General features: G+C 42.2%; 1 protein-coding gene across 5 annotated transcripts in view; it reads right to left on the bottom strand.

Annotated features, from left to right (window-relative positions):
• Positions 1-22,393, bottom strand: part of PCDH15 (protocadherin related 15) — a 990,968-nt gene that overhangs the window by 651,758 nt on the left and 316,817 nt on the right. The gene's annotated exons all lie outside the window — the stretch shown is intronic.

The raw sequence follows: 22,393 nt of genomic DNA, 5'->3' as shown, positions 1-22,393 counted from the left end.
AATCACAGAGTCAATTTCCCTTCACATTCATTAACTGGAAAAGGAATTAATGTTTTATAAGTGATGAAAATTTAGGAGACTTCAAAAACCTGCTCCATCCTTCTTCTGCAATATCCCCAACTGCCCCTCTGACCCCATGGATTTATCAAACTCTGTTCCTACGCTTCTCCTTAACTCTCTCAAAGCAGACAGTTTTCTCAGCTCTCTCTAGCATCCAGGTATCATTGCTGTTTAGGAGGTGGCATGAAGCAAGGCTCTCAACCAGCTGCACACACGGGACGGTCAGAACCAAGCCAAATACAGATGGTTAACTCTTGGGTCCACTCTGCAGCCTCTCTCATGGGAGATTCTAATTTGATATTGTTTTCTACTGTCAGTTTTAAGTAAAAATAAGCACTTAAGATTGCATTAAGAAACCCAGCTGAAGATGCTCCACGAGCCACGGTCAACAGCTTTGCTCATGCCATACACAGTTGAGGTTTTGAAGACCAACACCCACAGAGACGTTTTTCTGCTCTCCTTCCTATTGCGTTATCTGCTGACATAAGTGAGCTGACTGCCCTGTGAGTGCAGGAAGGGAGGCATCGTGCAGTGCTGTACACCAATATCCTTGGCGTTGGCGGCCAAAGAGCAAAAACCAGAAACTGGAAGATGTCCACGTCTTTATTTGCTACCAAAGAAACAACTCAAAAACCTAACTTAGAGAGTTCAGAGCTTTTGAACCATGAGCACACCCTACAGACATAAAAGGCGAAGGCTTTGATTCTCAGAGACCAAGGAGGCTGTTCCAACAAACTCAAACAGGCTGCTGGATGAGCTTCAAGCACGCGTGCTTTCCTCATTCCGCGACACCACAGCACGACAGTCAGCCAGGTGGCTTTAGAAGACACTTCAACTGTAAGAGCAGAGGAGGGCCGATAGACAAAAGCAGCCTTCTGCACATGAACTGTTCTGGCACGCTGTACCTGGCATGTGTCTACAAGCTGTTGACAGAAGGACTGTTCATGCTGTGAAGGCAACAAGAGTACTCACTTGTACTTGGGTTTTTACAGACAGCTGACATGTTCCAAAGCCAACCTAGCTGGGTGAGCTGAAACTCCATGCCGGGATGCAGCACATTTATCACCAGATTATCAACAAACAGTGCTAGCAAGCACATTGATCTACACACCCTTTATAGTGTTCAAACAGTAGATGAACTGCCTGAAGCGCTGTAAGAAATTGATTTGCCTAGGACACAATACAGCAACGCCTCGAGTTCAGTTAGCATTGACTTTCGTGGCCAAGACATTTAACATGAGAATCGTAGCTCAGTCGTCTCCACTGAAGTTGCTATATCAACACACTGATTGTTCATTCACTCTGTGAATGAATTATATATCAAATGAGCTCCGCAGTTGGCACTTACCAACAGCTGCTTTTCTTTCCTGAGCAGCTGGCAAAGTGTACCCTATCATAATTCACATCCCCCTTACAATCCACCAGTGCTGCTGTGTGATGAAAGCTCAATCTGGGTTTATCAGTAGCTGCTCTAACAGCTCCTGTGGCACAAGAACCGTCCTCTCCACCATCACTTTAAAACCAGTTATTACAGCAGGCAACCTAGTTAGACAAAAAATAAAGCACAACAGCAACTGGCACGTTGAACTGCCCACCTCTGCAGCACCACTCCGGCTGGATCTCTGCTGGGCTGGTCCCTCTGAAGCAGAACAGCCCTGCAGATCCCCCTTCTGAATGGGGAGTTGGAGCCTGCTCTGTGCTCCTGTGCGCATCAGTCAACCTGCCTGTTTCTGTTCATTTATAAAAGGAGGATAATAGCTATACCAACTGTACAGCAGTGTTTAAAGGATTAATTAGCTAATATCTGCACAGTCTTAAGTATGCAGAACGTCACAGATGCACAACGTAATTACAATTATTAGGGGAGTAATTTCTTTGACTCATTGGGACAACACACATTTTATCTCTCTTCTTTTCATGGCATAGAAGTCTACCATGAAATATCCTCACTTAAAAAGAAAATGAAGTAACATGGTATGAGCAATCCACTACAAGGCTTTACCTTTTGCAAGCATCTATTATTTCAAATTAGCATACAGAGATAGAAATTAGCGGGCCGCCAATACACATGAAGCCTTGCAGGCAGCCAAAAAATGAGTCAACAGAAAAGACACTGACCTAATTGCTACATGGAGGGCCCCTCTCAAAGCAATGCTCGAAAGTAAACTAAACACGGTCAGCTTTCCCTGGCTGCTAAGTAATGTCAGTAAAGGCTTTCACTGCTGGCCAAATCCACACAAAGCCAATCAGGCCCAGACCTATTCAGCTGACCATATCCTTCTCCTCAGGGTATAATTATATGGCTGAGGTCAGCGGAGATACTGCAGCATCAATAAGATACATTACGCTGATCAAACTTTGTGAAGAATGCCATACAACTTGCAATTTTTCTTCTTCTGGCCTCAGCACGCTATGTTGATAACCTAAGAGCTTCGAGATCTCCTGTAATGTTTCCCTTAAAGAAGCTAGAGATTAAAGAGAAGTCAACATGCACAAATGAAGAAGATAATTACTGCAGGCTCTAAAACAAGATAAGCTAAATGGGAATAAAGGAAAGAGAGCTCAGTTTTGGGGCAAAACCTGGGAGAACACCGATCTTTAAGAGGAGTACAGTGAGACTGCAAAGGTCCTTGTATGTGTGTGTATGCTGAGCATGATGCTACCTCAAGGTCTGCACATCACACAGTGAAAGAGGTGAGTCCAGGACATTGATATTTCCTCTCCTGAGCAAAACAGTGTTTCTCAAAGAAATTCAGGTCACCACAAATATACCCCTACAGATGCAAGCATTCTGAACACACATAAGACAGCAATTACAGGCAAAGCTGTGCTAAACCAAATACCTCAAGAAACACAGCAGCTACAGATGTCAAAGATGACATTGCATTCTCTCTTTTGTATGTTTGCCATTGGGTATGGTGTAGCATTATTTTTTCTGCAATCCATAAAAAGGGTAGTAATACAAGGAGACTGCTTACCTACCTAATTTGGGCACGGTTCTTTATGTCAATTACCACCCAACTATAACAGAAACCTATGAGGCTGTGGGAGGGACACGGCAACTTGTCTTCTGTTTTCATTTAGCCTCCCTGGCCCACCCTAAGATTGCACAGAAGATGATCAACAGATGACAAACTGGGACAACACCTTCCACGAGAGCCTCCTACAATGGCATTGACCACACACAGCAAACCTACTTGGAGAGTCAGAATTCAGAGGGATGCTGAAACCCCTTTACATAGCGCTGTCAAACCTAGTTTTATTAGCACTTCATTCGCACCTCCGAGGAACAGTACATCCGTAATCAGTGCCTGACACATTATCATTCTTCCTAGGCAGAATGGCAGCAGGAATGCTAATTGCACAAAGGCAATGACAGAGTGGAGGTGCCAGCAGCCGGCTCCATCACAAACGCACGCTGGAAAAGGCAGACATAATAAAAAACGGCCTAGCACAAACCCGGGCTTTAGCCGACAGCTGAAGGACTGTGTGGAGACCAACAGCATTGCTGGACAAAGACCACTGTTTGAAGATTTCTGATTCTAAAAGCTGTTTTTGCAGGCAGAAGATTGTTATTTTTACTTACTGCTTGTGAGGTGAAAATTAGCAGTTACATACAATTCCAACCACTGCATGGTTGTTTGGATGGAACCTCTGGCTTTTACTTTATGTAAAACCCACATCAGAACTGAGGCAGAAGCTGTTGAATCTGTCTGCAGTCTGAACATTAACCTGCATTTTACAAAACCACTATACTTACATTTCTAATGACAGTCTTTTCACATGTCCTCCTCAGACTGATTTTCCAGAAAGCAAGGAAGCTCCCCCACATAACCTGCAGACACATTTTTTAAACAAAAAGCAATACAAATTATCTTAAATGCAAATACTGTCTGAGGGCTAGAAAAGATCATTTAAGAGTCTACCCTCTGCAGAAGCTCCCAGAATTTTGCACAGATCAAGCTCAGCAAGAGCCACACACGAGAGTTAGAACCACTGAGGCACAGAACGTGAACCTGGCACAGGTTGCACCGAGAAGCTGTGGGTGCCCCATCCCTGGCGGCATCAAGGCCAGGCTGGATAGGGCCCAGGCAGCCTGAGCTGGTGGAGGGCAGTCAGCCCACAAGCAGGGGCTGGAACTAGATGATCTTTAAGGCCACTTACAACCCAAACTTCTCTATTCAGTTCTGACGATAAAAGATCACCTTGCATTGCGTAATGCACTGAAGTCTATTTGCAGAGTTACTCTACTGCTGTAGATGCCACCAACAGCTCTCTTCCACCGGTGTCCTCTTAAAAATACAGACCCTTCAGTTCTATGCCACTCTACAAATTTGATTCCGAAGTGATGTTTTTAAAGCCACTGAGGACACAAGTCGTGATTAACTGCTGCTACTACGTAAAAGACACTTCATAAGATGTACCCACATCAATTAAAGCTGCTAGAAAAAACAGACTGCTGCTGTACACGGGGAACAAAGGGCAAGCAAACTGTTTACTGTTCACCCTTCTGAAGAACTGACCCAGCATCCCAGAGCAGCTCTGACTCACAGCTCTTCCCAGAGCTGCTGGGCATTAATTCTGTCCCTCCTCACTGTCTGCTCCACCAGATCCGCATTCTACTCCTTTGCTCTGCTTCAAACATATTTTCTTCCATACAGCTGGGAAGTTCTTTGCTGCTACTTGGTGCCACTCCTCTTGGCTTCTGTGTTCAGCAATATGCTACCAGCTCCAGCAGAAACGTCTCAGGCTGAGCTCTGCTGCCTGGCTGGATGCAGCTGGATCTCCAAAATGCACACCTACAGGCTCTGTGTGCAAGCATGGCAAAGAAGCTGCAGTAACCAGAGATCACCTCAAAGTAGAAGACAAGGAATCCAAGGTCTTACATTTGGAACTTGAACAGATTTCTCAGTGCCTCTATCCCAGTGTACCACTATATAAATTAACACATCTCCTCCCCTAGCAGCTGTTGTCAACTGGGATGATCTTTACATCTCTTGGGAAAAAGACAGAGAGCAAAGCATCACACACAGACTTGTGTTTCTACCTCACTGCATGAAAATCTGGAAGAATCTGTGACCATCCCATGCTTGACAGAATTATCTCCCTCTAAAAATATCCTTTGTATCCTATTTAAGGCTTGCTTATGTTGTGAATTCAAAAAGCAAGGGACTGGTTCATATTTTTTTCCCCACTTACGAGTAACAGTAACCGAAAATGCTTATGACCCTTCGATACTTACAGATAACAATAAATTTCTTTCATCTTTAACAACTGATGACCACTTATGTATTTACTGTAGTTTATCATTTCAGTTTGCTACAGGTCAAAATAGCTGTACTTACACAGGAACATTTCTGATATGGTTTTCAGATGCACATGTAGTAATCTGAGGCCTGCACTGTTAGTACGGATTTCTCAACTATACAAAAGAAAGCAAAAAACTGCTTTTTCCCCTAAGTCCTCTGTCCCTTACCAGGTCTATATATGAAAAGAACACTGTAGGCTGCTGGATAACAAAGATGCCCCACCGCCCCTTTCTGTGTTATGAATAGTTTTCACCCTTACTACAAAGTGTAGTCCAAGCGCAGTCAGACAACACGCACTTCATACCTGCCAGAAAATCCCTATTTTCCTCTTTTAAGAACTGGTAGTCAACGACTTATTAAAGAAACAGATCCATCTAGTGGTAACACCAGCTTTATGCTAAGTCCTGAGCTGAAGCAGGAGTGGGGAGGGCTGGTGACAGGCTGTGTTATTCCACCAGAAGACCACAGGGAATCAAGTTTTCTCTTTAAGTCAAGTGAGGAGAAGTTCTCCTTTGGTGAAGGTACTGAACAAGCCTTTTGAAATCAAATCTTTTACTAAATATTAGCACTTAGAGTTTTTAGCAATGATGAAGCCTCGCTACTCAAACTTGTCAGTCAACATCAATGTCAGATTGCTGCAGAAAAGGCTCCAAGGCAAAAGGAAACTGCTGGTGTCCTCTTCTGAAATTGGAATTCAAAACATCCCAAACCACTTCACAAGATAGATCTATTAACTGTAATGACTAAGTGCATCTATCCTCGACAACCTTCAGTTTTGAGCCACTGCATGCCTTGCACAGTTGGGCTACAGCTGGTGGACGTGACAGTGCTGAGCATGAATGGTCCCAGAGGGTTAAAAAAAGAACAAGGCAAAATATGAGCCACAAACCAAAAGCCTCAAAATGCTAAGCCTGTCAAAACACGCCTGGTAAGAAATGCTAGAAAAACGAATAGGAACCCATCTAATACTGAATTGAAAATGACAACAGAATTAGCATCACTGGTCATGATTTCATGGTAAATATATCTTGTCAAAATAAATCATAATGCAGTTTTTCAGTGGCAAACCTCAGACTTGGTTGGTTACTCAGCAATTCAGGCCATCTTGATTAAAAACAAAAGCAACACAGCCACATACCAAATGGATTAGCACTAAGAGAGGCCCCAAAGGCAGCTGAACAGTAAGAACTGAGATGCACACGATGCTGCAGGGAACCAGCAACTTGTTTCCCACTTACCCCCACCTAATTCCTCCTCCATCCCGAACTCCACAAAGGCAGCATAGGAAACACACAATAATCAGTGAGGAACACTAAAATGAACTATGGAAAAACACGGAGTGGCAAAAGGAGCGGACTGGCTTACCGTTTCTGCTGGGCTTAAATGAGTGCAAAGCATTCCTGTGAGCAGCCAGCAATCAGAATTGTGGAAAAAGAAAAAAAAAAATGAGAGAAGGGTGACAGAATGGGAACAGGACAGTGAAGAAAGCAAACAACAATGGCTTCAATGGTAACTGGAGGCAAGGCCCTCTTGTCTTCAATCACTTCAAATCACTGTCCCCACCTACAACCCTTTCTCCCCTAAACCTTCATCTTCACCCTTACCATGTATTACAAAACTTGTTATTTGAAAGCTTGCTGTTGTTTAGAAATCTGATGGTAAGTGGTGATGAAAACAAATAAATAAGTGCCACCTGCTGACATGAGTGGTCCCAGCAGCAGATCCCAGCTGCACAGCAGTCACGCTCCTGCCTGACTCCAGCACAAGCTCCTTGAACTGGAGCCCAGAGGACGCAGCTTTGTGCTGGGTTCTGACGCCCTTAAGTTGGGGCCACGCAGAAAACTAAGCTCTTAGACATTAAACAGAGACGCTTCTGATCTCTGCCCCTCTCCAATTCTCCCAACATGAAAGCAGGATTTTTTTCTTTACTCCAAAGCTCCATTTCACATTCATGCATTCAGTAATCTCTTTTGATTTGATGCAGTGTCTACGCCCAATGCGCACAGGATCTCTGAACTCAAACCACAAACAACAAATTGGCACCCAGTTCAAGGAGCCTTCCTTCTGCATCTTTTTGGATGCTGCGATATCACAAGTGTAACTGCTGGAGGAAACGCACCCTTACTCCCCTAGAAGCCTTCTTTAAAGGATTAGGCTGCTCTAGGCAGCTTCTCCCCAGGCAAAAGCAGCACTGAGGAAGACCATCTCAAGTCCAGAGCCCTCTTTCAGTCCCTGGGACTCCCTAGAAATACAACAGGCCTACAGGGAACTCATCTGGGGGCTCTGCAAAAGGCTCCCACCAAACACTACCTGACAGCTCATTTGTCTACTATAGGAATTTTCCAGTGGAGTCTTGGAGATAAATTAACTACTCAAACGATGCCCGAAGGAAAAGAAAAATGAAATAGAGCAACTGAGCAAGGATCACAACCACACTTCTTACTGAAGATGGATACCGTGAGCACTCACTCCTGAAATCTACTGCCAATATTACTGTATTTGTTCTTTTTTCCTCTCAGATTGGCTCATCACACCATTGCTGGGGTTTGCTAAGAAGCGCTTATTTATACACAGCTAATATTCACCATGCCGAACAAGAACTAGAACCTCAATGTCATACCAGTGCTTTAAATAATTTAGAAACAGAAGTCAATAACCTATGTTTCTCTGCTATCCATTTCACTAAGTGTAGCAGCTAATCTATTTTTTTTTAAAAAAAAAAGTAATATTTGAGTTTTAAATAACAAAAGCATTTAACACAGTAGGTGGGGCTTCACTGATGGGACTGTGCAAATCAACCCAAAAAGCTCAAGAACCTAACTGACAAAAAAATTAACCTTGCAAATCTGCAGAAGAGTGACTGAGCTGCAGAAGGAAACCACTGAGCTGTCAACTGATTGACATAAATCAGTGAAAAGCACTCCTGGGTCACTCACCTCCTGCTGTGGGAGTTCTGAAGCGCTCTGCCATCTGACCGCAACATACACAGCATCCAAGTGGCTCCAGAGCTAAGCGTACAGTACTGCACTAAGTGCCTCTAACACAAAGGTTTTCAAGATTGAATGCACAAAAGCAGCAACAAGAGCAGAACCAAAGCCATCTTTTTGCATAGCTGCTCCTAAGGTGACAAATGAGGGACAGTAAACCATGGAAGCACAGATGCACCGAGCACTTCAACCCAGACCAGGGCTACCATGCAACCTTCACATCAGCAGAGCTACAGCATAGCACAACACATAGCAGCGTTAGCACTGCAGCAGCCCACTGCTCAGCAAGCACGCTGCTCTGCAGCCTGCGAAGTGAGGCTGCTACTACTTACATGTTATATATGTCTATGTGTACAAATACACACACTGTCATACATACGTAGGTATTTCCACACCACAGTGGTTAGGCTAGGTGGACAGCAAGCACAGGGAAGAGCTGCCTTCAGTCTTCTATCATCCTTTTGCCCATACAGCAACTGCTGCTGAGCTCACGTGTTCAATAAACGTACTTTGACTCACTGTGGTGTGTATGGAACCTGCTTCACAAAGGCTAAGGGCTCTATGTTATGCGCTTCACAAGCATAACAGACAAAACGATTTATATATATTTATATATATTAAAACATTATCAACTATCATAACACAATTTCTGATTTACAATAAAAAATACCATATTAGATATTGTGATAAGCTGCCTAAGCAGATTCAAGTGGAAATTAGGCAAGTTGTTTTTTCATCAGATGAGCAGAGGGATCACTCTTTCAATCCTCTAAGTACAACAAGATGATGGAGAGATGGTACTGATGCACTGAGAGTACCTTTCTTCTGGTATCGAGCTGACATCCACATTTAGTATTACACCTAGAGACATAAACCAGGCTATAGCAAGGTGGAGATGTATTGGGAAGGAATTTTCATGTGAAAGCAAATGTTAACCTTGAAGACAGGGGCCAGACGCCTGCTGACACCTCCACACCTCCCCCTTTGTGTCCTCTGCTGTAAGCCCATCCATTTGGGACCGTCAGCTGCAGAGCACAGAACCATGAGCCCTTCAGTAAAGCATGCAAGCCTTTGCTTACGCTGGTAAGGCTCTGCGAGGTTATTATATCAGTACTTATTTATTGCCACTTGATATCAAGGAATGATTAAATGGGGTGGCATTTAAGCACTACCCTAAACATTTAATGACACTTGGCCTAAGAACTAACTTGAAAAGGTGCAAAGGAAAGTAAAGGGAAAAAAAAAAGCTTTGTGTGTTTCTGCTATTTCTTCTCTTCCTACTGAACTCAGTCGTGGCATGTGACAGGATTCTGCTTTTGCTGAGTCAGAAGCACACAGAGCTTCTCGATGCATTGCTTCAGGACTCTGCATTTTTAAGGGATTTCCCTACAGCTGCTTTGGAGAGCACGTGCTTTAGGTACCCAGAGAACAGAGCAGGTAACGTACGCTACAGCAAGGGGAGTCTGTCAGCCTGAGTAAAAATCCTGTGTATTTCCTCCCAGAAAAAGATTGCTGGGTTTTTGGTTTTCTTTCACCCTCTCCTTTCTGTTGTTAGCATGTAAGGGACAAAGCTCACATTTGTTTTTGCCTCTGGTCTCTTTCTGACAGACAGCTACAGTTATGAGCCATTCAGCTAACTCTGTTCCCAGGGTGGGCAGCCTCTCCAGGTGCGAATTAGTTCCCTTCCAGCTCTCCTCCAGGCTTACATATTTGCATTGCAATGGGATCAAGCTTTACTCTAATAAAGGAAGATGTCATTCTAGGTAAAGCTGGAAGAATAATCCCCTGCATCAAAAGGAAAGGTACAACTGGCACGCTGTCATCCTGCTCTGATAAGCCAGCACTTCCACAAAGCTGTTTTAAACTCCTGTCTGTATACTCGTCTCAACACCCCTTATGCCTCTGCTTAGACATTTGAGGTAAGGATCCTTCAAGAAAAAGGCAACACAGTAGTCCAGCCTCCAGTTATGGAAACGTTGAGAAAAGACCTCCAAAATAATTGTTCTACATCTGCTACTATGCTGCCATGCATCCCAGTGTTAGAAGTTTCTATGCCTTGCTCAGCTCTACGCACAGCAATGCGGTGTGTCAGCTGAATCCATGCAATGTTTTCCCTGAGATCCTTCTATTTTTTTTTTTTTTTTTTTGCTAAACAAAGGATAATGCTGCAATTTAAAACATGGGTTACAAAGAGGATAAGGAAAAACAACAACAAGAAATACCACTTAAAAAAAAATTTAAACCCTTCAAGGGAAAAGAACACAACATGCTGCTCATTCCCTATGAAAAATCATATTTAATCATTTCATCTCAAAGCTTGAAGACTAAAGTAATGCTTCCCCTAAGAACTCAGACAATAAACGTGCTCTCTCTCCACCACATGGTGCTGACAATTTCACTGAAATCCAACTTCTTTTACAATTTAGCAGTGTAAGAATTCACTTTTCCTATAAATTAGATCCCATATATCTCAAGCATCTGCCATCCTATCATAGCCAATACACATCATTTATTCTGCTTTGCAACTGAGGGGTAGATTTCACATTGATAGCACATTCAAAACCTTTTATACCTCTTATTCAGTGCTGGGATGATGCTTTAAGAGTGGCTTTTATACTTGACACTTATCTTTTTATTCAAGTATTGCTTTCTAATTTACTGTCATCCACAGAAATAGAAAGTCTGTGGTAGCGCTTTTCATTATGTAAGGATGTGTTTTTACATGTACTTTGTTAGGCTGGTGATGAAGTAGAGAGCTGCCAGGTAACATGACTGACTGTGGCAAGCCTTACCTTCAGCATACTTGCTGCTAACTTCTTGATTCCTGCTCTGATCAGACATTTGCTTCATAAAAATCAGTTACAAATCAATCAATAATTATATTCTAAATGTGCTGCTATAGATCTAAACCTTCTGCACCCTAGACTGCCAGCCAGCCTACATCGCTAGGCAGCTCTGATAAATTTAGGCAAAAGGATCACAGCTGAACTCGCATTGTCCTTATATCCTGAAGTTCAAAAGACCAAAGCATTAGGATTTGAACTAACATCACACATTCCAGTTTATAATTTTCCTCCATGCAGAACTAATGTTTGTTTTCTTTTGGATAACTCTGAGTAATGTGGATCTTCTACGTTAAGTACAACCAGTATTTAAGCTATGCCCTACTCAAACAAGCCAACATTAGCACCAGCCGCAGCGTTGCAAATGATCAACTTGAGTCTGTTTCAGAAATACCACGGCATCCTCGAGAAAACACTCAAATACCCACTTTTCCTTTTGCATTTCAGTATCAAGAAATCTTTGCAGCAGGAGATCAAACATACAAGGACCAGATCCCACACACAGAAAACGTGAAGCGGTCAAAAACTCATGGGCAATCAACTCCCAACAGCCACAAGTACTTATCTGTGACAGCACAGGTTTTGAAGAGCAACACCCTCAGGGCTGCTCCTCTTCATTGAGCATCCTGGGGTCACCCACAATTACCACTCACTGCTGAGACTCTTGCCCTTCACTCTCTCCTCCTTTCTGTTAAGGAACATCATCTAGATACAGCAAACTGATACGTTACAAACATCTTGCTATAATGAATCTAAATGAGCTGTTTTTCATGAAACCTCAAATTCAGATGTTAAAAGTACCACTAAAACTGTGTCATTTTTTTTGTTCTCCCCATAAGCAATACAGTTCTCAGTCTGCAAACTGGCAGAGCAAACTGTAGTTGACCATTACTGATATAGGTAAGGAAATGAAGAAACCGAGTGCACAGACAACAAAATCCAACTCATCCTCACTCTTCTCTTCCAGCTGCTCTCTCCAGAAGGTAAGGACTCCAGCAGGCCAGAGTCAGAAGGCAGCTGTGGGATCCCCATGACCAGCATGCCAAGAACACCCAAAAAGCAACCACCTCGTACAGAACAGCCAGCTCTCATCTCTCCGTATGCTTACGATAATGACTGCAATGCTAGAGAAGAGGCCTGAACAGATGTGGGGACTCCGAAAGCACAAGGACCACAAAGGAACCCCCAAAACTTCCCTCACAATATCTCCAGGGGATATCTTCTATTGACAGTAAAGTGTGCAAGTTTCTACCCAGAAGACACAAAGAAAAAGGACTGCCAGTATCAACAAGCGCCTGCATCCTGTCCAGGATTACTTGTTTATCACCCTGGACTCAGCTTGAGAGCATGTCAGTCTCTGAGCAGCCTCAATCCATCAACACAAGAGATCACATCACTACAGCAGAAAGTTTAACTGTCTTTTTGCTCCGTCATCGCTTCCGAGCTCCTGCTGCCTGGTTTCCAAAATGCAAATGCAAAAGAGAAATGCTGACAGCCACAATGCAATACCTGCCTTAAAACCCAATGCGGGATCAGCACTGTGAACCGCACAGAGAACTCAGGGTGGAACTTGCCTCTTCCCCAAAAGGCTCTCGTCACCTCCTGGAAGGACTGCAGATGTTACCTGTCAGCTTTGACAATAAACTATTAGCGGTCCTTATTATTAATATTTGCATAGAATCATGCCACTAAAAACAGATAAGATACGTGACTTCCTCTTCGGTCATGCAATAGAAGACAGAAAAAAAAACAATATAACATCTGTCAAAGGCCATTTCAAAATTTGAGCTTTTTTCTTTAATATTCAAAATAACAAAAATTAAACCACCTGGGTTTTGCTATTTCTCCCAAAGGGACCTAGCTTATACTTGATCCTGCCTGCTCTGAGATGATATGAAATTATGAAATTTCTAATTCTGAAGAAAACAAGCAAGCAAATCTCTCCCCTATTATGTGAGAAAGCTAATCAAATCACTTTTCCTGGGCAAGTCTGTTGGTCTTTCAGTTGATCCTATGGTCCAAAGAGACTGATGATTTATTTCCATTCCCTGCAGACCAGAATACAGACCACAGAAATGATGAAAAATTTAATTCTGTTGCTGCAGTGCCAGAAGAATCCCTGAGAGCAACTAGGCTAGCGAGGCTGCACTGGGCACAGACACCCGATCGGCACCTAACCTCAACGCCAACACATCTGCTTAGGAAACCAAGCACATGTATTTTCAGGGGTTGCACTTAATGAGCTGTTGCTGTACAGGCGATGGGCAAAGCCCACCAGCATAAGCACAGCTACTGTCAAGTGACTGCGCTGCTGCTTCCCAGGATCTGCTTTTGTCAGCATCTTCAGCTGAGGGTCCCCACGAATGAAGTTACTGCTACCTCCCCAAATGAACAAAAGAAAGCCCGGCCATTGCCATGAAAAGAGAATAAAATCAAAGAGGAATAGAGGATACTAGGCTTTATAAAACAGCAGAGCTGGCAGCGCTCCTTTAGTCCACACCACTCATTTGTCCTGATTGCAGGCCATTTTCATCTCTCCTGAAGTACCGCAATTTGTTTAATTTATCCCAGGAGTACATGGAAGAAATAATGAATATCAAATACTTTAAGAGGCCAAATGTTCTTCTTAAAAAAATAAAAAGACTTTTTCTAGGAGAGACTATAAACACGATATGGTCACTTTCGTATGGCCATCCACAGCAATTAAATGGAAGAAAATGGTACTGTAATGAACTAGCAGAATATAAAGCACTTTTTTTTCCCCTCCTCATTTCCTTCCTACCAAAGGACTTGAAAACAAAAGGTATTAAGCTTCATTATCAGCCTTTGTCCTCAGACAGAGAGCCTTTATTTTGGCAACAGTACAAAAATCTAAGCAGCGTATGACAGAGGCCACGCTAACACATAAAAATAAGCATCTTTCATATCCTCTCTTCTTTAAACTTGCTGTCTAATGGATTTGTAAGATCAAGAACAAATGGAGTTAAGGGAGTTGAGCACTGTGTACAACAATTAGAATAATACTAATTTATATTTAAAAAACACTCCAAAGAATCTCATTTAGCAAGTACAGAAAGGGAAAAGCTCTTCTACACGCTGCTGACATTCATCAGTCCTTCGTGATGTTGAAAACAGTATTAAAAGATCTTTTTTAAGTACAAATCAGTTAATAGATGAGCATAAACATCTCGAGTTAGTTCATGGATCTGTGACTAAAGGCAGAGTATCTGCCATCAACAGAGAAATGAACTAATTTGATTATTCACTTGACAAACCCCCTGGTGGTATTATTCCCTTTCTTTCAGACAATTATTCAAGAATAATAAAATGTTAAAGCTCTCAAATTGATGTTTTCAACTCAGCATTGACTGCTCAAAGTCCAAAATCCTCACTAGAGAATGGGTTTCATTTTCACCTTCCTGTCAATATTTACTCCCAAATCTCAACATCCAGTTTCAATTCTCACCTGTCCGTAGTCCCTTTCTCATGGACTTACCTCATGTAACACCTGACGAAATACAGACTGAGACTAATTAACATGACTGTGAGATTAACTGAAGGGATTGTCAATAGGACACAAAATATGCAGGTTGCTGAAACGGCACCAAGTTCAACACAAATATTTAGTTCTCAATTTCCAGAAATTTCTGACCTTATTTTTTTCCAACTTAGCGCCACAGGTAAGAAGAACAGCTGCCACCAACAGCTGCATTTAAGATAGAAAATGCTCAGAACATTTGAGATTCAATGCAGGTCAACTATTATGTCCTTCTCAGATCCTACCTTAGGAGTTGTTTTCACCTATAAAACATACACATGCACAAGAAAACAGACCTCATACATAGGTCAAATACATGCAGCAACAAGTTTTTTAGAGACAAAGAAAAAGCATGGAGAAATTAGAGGAACAAGCAAAATTTAACAGGAAGAAAGTGACAATTGGAATGTAAACTTCATGTTTTAAAGGTAAAGAGCTAACAAAAACACAAGAACAGGCCATTCAGCATTTGATAAGGCAAGGGTGAAGAAAAACAAAGGAGGTACCATCTGTGCTATTTTTGTTCTAGTGTTCATATAGGCAACAAACCAAACGAGAACTCTTAAAGGAAAGAACTTAAAACAGGGGACCTCTCAAGGCCATTTACAGCTTTGACGGGGGTGAGGACCAGCCCACAAAGCACCAAGAGGCAGCCGCTTCATGTGGCACAAGGCAGTATTGGTGAGATGTAACTGGTAAGGAAGAGTCTTAGAAGAAGCCCCTTTTTAATTTCCTTAAGTCTTAATGACACTGATATAATCAATACGTGATCAATTAATACATACCAAAAACATACTATTGACAGAGGATGCCTCCAAAAACTATGAAAAATGAACCACAGTCCATAGACTTTAAGCTACCCCACAAAAGTACAGGTTCTACTCAAGGAGGTATACATACACACAAAAAAATAACAACCAGTGCAATTCATTACAGCAAAAGAAAAGTGACCAAGGCCAACAACTGAGTTCCTCAGACCTTCATTACACCCAAACGTATGCAGAGACTCCTCCAGTTCAACCAAAGGGGTTATTATATCATTTCAACAAAAGAAGGCTTTTGAAAGATACAGCAGGAACACTCCAGCACACTAGTTAGAATTTACCGTGTGTCAATTCTATGACAAAACGAGCAAGAGGGCTCATTCTCTGTGGAAGCCAATTTCTTCCCTCTAACCATCAACATCTTTCATATTCTGCAGCTTTGCTCAATGGCTGCAGCTGAATTAACACAAAGCTGTAACTATTTTAAGTTAATAACAGAAATGTACTCTTTGTAAATAAGCATCCTCTACCGCCTTCAGAACTGCAGAATAAACTGCACCTCAGTATCTGCAAGGTAGAACTATCCCTGACATGACTTACAACAGTTCCAATGAAATTAAGAGTCAGCGTTTCAAGACAATTCACTGCTTATGTTGAGAATGACTGTATTGTCAAACATTTTCTAAATAACAGGACAGATTTGGTGTCTTTGAATATTCCAGCACAACAAATACTTTTAATTAAGCAAAATAAAAACTAAAACATGCAACAAAACCTGTTACAAGGATGCAAGTGGTTAAGAAAGCTTACAGCCACTGAGAACTTCACACCAGCATTACAGAGATGTAAAGTTCTCTGCTATTAAATTTCCATCAGATTCCAGCTACAACATAGGATTGTGTCAGCCTTCAATTACATGCTAATGGCAATTCCTTATGAGACTCACAGACAGGTTAGGAGATCACATGCCATCCCCAGTTTAAATGACAGCATGCACAGCACACCTACACAATTGGTAGTGCATACCCTTAATAGACGACTCGACTCTTCAGTATTTATGAGAAAGTCTTGAGCTAAATGCCATCCATCCACTTGCTCTCTCATCTCCTTTCCCTCTCCAATAGAAAGAGACCTGACACCGGCAGCAATGAAAGAAGAATATCTCTCTGAAAAACTTTTGGAGGGTCATTCTGCTAACAGTAACTACAAATGGCCATCTAGAATAAGACAGACTGAAGTCTCCATGGGGCTGGTACACCGAAGTCCACAGTGTGTAATAGAGATACAATTTCAAACACAAATCGCAAATTGTCATGGCTGACTGTCTTCAGAAAGAAGGGGAAAAATAACTGAGGTATAATCGGTTGATTTTTTGTAATCTTCAGACATAGGCTAATCACGAGGGAGACTGCCATCTCAGTTGCAATTTACGTAAGATAATGAGAACTTCAGCTTCATCCATTGTAACATCAAGCATTTCAGAAATGTCTTTAGTGTTATGAAGAGGCCAAATCAGGGTGATGTGTAACTGCAGGTAAAACCTTTGAATGCTTTTTCTATGCGGTGAGAGTCCACAAGATAGCAATCACATAACAGCAGCATGAATCTATGGTTTGATTTATCCAGGCCAAAGCTAACTCATCCTTTTCCCTAAAGATGAAAATGTTTATTTCTTTCAATCACTTCATTTTGGCTAAAGATATTTCTGCAGTATTCTGATTCCTGTAGCATTGTAGGAGTCCCCATTTTTCAATAAAGCAGAGAGAAAGCCCTGGAAGAGTGTGAAGAAACAAATAACGTGTCACCTATACAAATATACTCAGGCCCAGGCCACAGATGAAGTCCTCTCAAGGCTATCAACCAAGCTCCTGTATCACTAATAAGGAGACGCATTTGATAAAGAAGCATCCCTCCTTCAAAACTTTTGGCTGTTTTATTTAAGTCAAAATTTCCTTACAGTAATTATTTTCTAATTACCTTAACTGCCCTCAGCCACTGAAACTAATTCTGCTTTAACACTGTGCTACAACACTCTTAAAGGTCCTCATTGAGTCCAGCATAGAATCATAGAATGACCTAGGTTGAAAAGGATCACAATAACAATTGAGTTTCAACCCCCTACTGTGTGCAGGGTCACCAACCACCAGCCCAGGCTGCCCAGAGCCACATCCAGCCCGGCCCTGAATACCTCCAGGGATGGGGCATCCACTGCCTCCGTGGGCAACCTGCTCCAGTGCCTCATCACCCTCTGGGTGAAAAAACGCACTCATTTTAACTATCACACCAGGAATATCTGCTCTCTGGTGCCAAGCACATCTCCCGGTGGTTCACGAGCTCCAGGTCACATCTTGTGCATGAGCATTTATGGAGAAGCCTAAATTTAGACACTGAAAAGTTACTAAATTTACCTTTGGCAGTGAAGACTAATTTGGTCCATATTTTGGGGAAGCTCTCTTTGAATTGAGATTTAGAATATCAATGGAAATAATTGTTCATTGTTGAGAAGTTTCAGTAATTGCCAACTCTCTTTCCCACACTGACACTGAAAACTTCTACCAATTAGCCTTCTTGCTTGTCATTCAATGTCCTTCTGCTGACTTTCTTGGACTGTCATTCCCTGCACTGACAACTGCAAACCATAGGGTAAAACACAGATACAAGTGCTTTAAGCCTTCAGAACACACTTGGTAGCGATCATCTGCTAATTCTGACGTGGATGCCAGAAGCAAACAAACGCAAACAGAAACCAACAAGCGCTGAGAGCACAAATTAGCAGGCTCAGAAATTCCCACACTGCTGCACAGCACATCATGTTCAGGAACTTGAGCACACCATCAGAATCCTCAGTGTGGTAACGGCTGCCCCAGATGAGACAGAATAAGAGCCTTATCAGAGGAAAACAATGACTGGTCCCTGGCAGAGGGTGATACTTCATATTCAGCTGGCAAATAATTAGACCAAGCTAGTTTTAAAGCCTCCACAATGGGAACATAGGAAAAAAAAACAGAGCTCTGAACTGGGATACAGATGCTGGCCTTCTGGCATCACACGGTCTCCATGCTGCCAAATTAAACCAAGGCTACACAGAAAGGGCAGATATCCAAAGCAAACTTATAATCTTCTCAAAGGAGACAAACACCTTACTTTTAGTTTATCTACTTAGTGCTGTCCAAGTGCACCCTCTGTTTTCTATTCCAACAAACTCTGCCTAATACAGCAGGGCATGACAGTGTCACGAGAACCTCTCTCCGAGCAGCAGAGGACACAACCCCTCCTTCCCCCAAGGGGCACAGTCCCTGCACCTCGTGGGCTGCTCAACCGCTGCACTGCCTGGGGACAACAGAAGGTGTTGTGAGTACCAGAGCAGTTACTGTCACTGGTAGCAGGAAAGAACAAGGAGACTGGGGAAGTGTACATGCTATAGAAAACTGAACATATCCAGAAGTACTTTGAGGTCTTAGGACTGGGCTCTGTGGCAAGCGAACTAGCATGGTTAGGCAAGTCGGTGGCTTATCTGATGAGAAATGGGTTCAACTCAGCATACATGCACTACACAAAAAAAAACAATCACATTCCATTTATCAGGATTTTCAAGCAAGAATTAAGAAAAAAAAACCCTGATTCTAGATTCCTTCACTGTTTTTTGTTGATTTTATTCCCCAAAGAAGCTACTTAAAAAATAAAGATTAGGTTTTACAACATAACAGCACTCCAACAACTATGCTATAAAGGAACAACCTGGGTTTACAATATTTACCAAAAATACCATCAGACTTAGTTTTTAATCTGAAGATACACTTTCAAGGGTACACTTTGCAATGGAAAATTCCCTCTCATCTCTTTTCTGCAGGTTGAAAAGCAGCAGGCAGCTTCAAGCAGTCCCCTTGGCTGGCAGCTGCCTACCGTCACTGACTAAACGCACTGTGGGGATCTCATCCCCTTGCTGCTGTGTGCTCAAGCACTTGGGTAGAGCAGCAAACACTGGACTGCAAGAGGTGCAATTTCAAACAGTTCCTCATCTCTGAGTTAATTTTCCCCCAAGTGGAATACTCACCCTTGTTCTCTGGTCAGAGGTAAGCTTTCATTTAAAAGATCATGTCCATTAGCAGAATCATTCATTGTGCTGAGGCCATTCTGTGGACATGTGACATACCCCTGATGATTCATGTTTTGAGCACACAGCTGGATACACAATACACAAGCAAGCCAGAGTGCAGAGAGACAATCAACCACCCTGCACTGTCCTGTGCTACCTTCTTTCCCTTCCCACCCACACCTTTTTTGTTTAGCTTTTGTCAAGCTTTAGAGAAGCTCAGCTCATACACCTACTGCCAGTTCCAGACAGCAGGTTGTGTACTCGCCTTGGAACGGGTGATATACTCCAAGACCAGACTTTACCTCATTAAAGCCATACACTTCTCTTATTTCTAGTGCTTTAGTAATGCTACTGCCCATCATTCCATACTTGAGTTCCATGAGTCTTACACTAATCAGTTTTACTGACTTTTTTTTTTTCCACTTTTCTTACAGGTATTTCCTTTCCAGTACTTCAAAGGAAAGAAAAATTATATGCTCCTGCCTCCCATCTTCTGAGGATGTTTCTGATCATTAAATTCAAGCTTTGGCTGCACATCATTTCACGTCTGTGCTTCAATAATGGCAGAGCCAAGCTTCAATTGAAACCAGCTCCACGTAGCTGCTGATAGAACAGCAGAGTGTTCCTCGTTCCGTGCAGCTTCAAGAACATGGTGGTTAATTTTGTGCTTTACTTCCTTGTGTCACACTGATCACTTTTCACACGTGCCACATACATCCTTTTTATAAATAGACACTCCAAAGGAAACCATATTCTTTCTCCCTGCTAGGGCTCACAGCTCTCATTCGAAAACTTAAGGCTCCTGTTTCATTGGTTCAAGTATTATAGCTTCACCCCTGCTCCATCCATGGAATGATTATAAATGCATTTCTGACAAGCTTATTACTGAGCTTACGTCTCCTAATTATGCTTTTCTTTCCCAACAGCCAGCTTTATCCTGGTTCTTTGCCGTGAAAATTACACACTTGCTTAGACTTTACACTGCAGATCTATGCATTCCTTGGCCTTTTTTTTTTTTTTGAAGTAATTCAGCATTTGAAATCTGAGCCCCTTAGTGCTGCCAAATACACCCCAACAGAATGAATTAAAGATTTCTCAAGGCAAAATTGAAAATCACAGGTCTTTCATCCTCTTCTGCTTTCCATCCTAACAAACTGGGACATCAAACGGATGGTATTTTCATTGCATCTATGAACTGTCAGTACAAAGACCAAGAAACAGTAAAAACAGAAAGTAAACTTCTAAGCAGGCTGCTGAAAAATCTCACTCCATTTCTCTTGCTTTCAGTTAATTTCATTACAAAATGGTCTTAGTGATTCGGATTTTACCTGGTTCAGGGTTCACTGTATACAAATCAAATCATATGGGCAGAATATATATCCTGTAACCTCACACAAGGAAACAGCTGTTTCCTCCAAAGCTCTTCGCTGCAGCAGAAGCAGCACTCTCAAACCAGTAACTCCAGATGAATTCCTCAGTGAACAAGTATCAAACTACCACAGGCCTATAAAGACAATTCAGGTTTTCCATAACAAAAGCCCTCAGAGCAAGCACCAAAACCAAGGTTTCTCCAGTTGTGCACATGCCATGAATAACAACAGATACATCCCACGCTCTGAAACACTGGCAGTTTATGCAATTAAGATTTGCATATAGGCATTTATTAAAGTAAATTTACAAGGCAAGCCACACTCATTACAGCTATTACAGTGAACACACTTTCATGTTTCAATGATTACACGCCTTTACAAACAAGTGACAATGCTAAGACATGTAGAGCAGCGTTTTCACACTGACTGCTACTGTAACTCAACTTCAGCCAACACCCTTTGAGATCTCTGCTGAGAACAGAGCAACTGTTCAGAAAGCAGTATTGCTGTTTACAGTATCTTTGTAGCAGAAATGGCACCACTGACGGGAAACACTACTGAAGAAAGGTTCTCTTTGCATTTCACATTGTGAAAGCATAAGACTGATGCCTTGGGCTTTGTGAGACTTGGTCTACCAGCTTGGTGGTCGATGACTAAAAGCCTTTCGATCTTCGGATGAAAAAAGTAAATAATAATGACACTTTTACTACATGCAAAGAACATAAACAAATCCATTATACACAGAGACAGCAAATGTACAAGGTACTTCCCCTACCACCTTGCTCAAATATGCTCTCGCTGCAAGCGTAGCAATACTAAGCTGTACCAGAGGATGAGATGAAGCTCCTAGCTAATCTCACAGATTCAGCCTGGAACAACCTCATCCATCCTGAACTCAGAAATCATTTTTATTTAGGAGGTATACCTCCCTCTAGCAGATTAGACTGTGTTCAATTTTACATGTTCAGGACTCCACAGCAGTATAGTGCCTCCAGCACTGTCACTGCATCTATGCCAGCAGGAGAGGAAATGCAGGATGGCTTAGCAAGGAAGGCAGAGAGAAGAGCTTTCAGAAGTATCCTCTGCCAAAAAAAAAGACAAAAAAGTCCCAAAAAACCCAACAGCAACAAAAAAACTAACACTATACAGAACAGGAGAGAAGAAAGCAGCCTTACAATTGCAAGCATAGCCATGTTTGAACATGACAGGGAAAAGGTTAATTCTCTCTGGCTCTGCAGAGCCAGGCAGAAGGAAAGCTCACGGCTCCTCTTCCATCCTGCCATTCTCCTTTATTCTTTCTGTCTCGCCCAACTTGGTCTGGGGTTGTTAGCTAGTTGTTTTCTCGTTGTCTGTTAGTGCCATCTTATTGTTATTTATGAGGCAAAAAAATTAAAAATAGAAAATCTTAAAGTTTTTAACTTCACAG

The sequence above is a fragment of the Gallus gallus genome, chromosome 6, assembly GCF_016699485.2.
Source record: "Gallus gallus isolate bGalGal1 chromosome 6, bGalGal1.mat.broiler.GRCg7b, whole genome shotgun sequence".
Lineage (NCBI taxonomy): Eukaryota > Metazoa > Chordata > Aves > Galliformes > Phasianidae > Gallus > Gallus gallus.
Note: the sequence above shows the minus strand (reverse complement) of the source record. Positions and strands in the feature narration are given on the sequence as shown.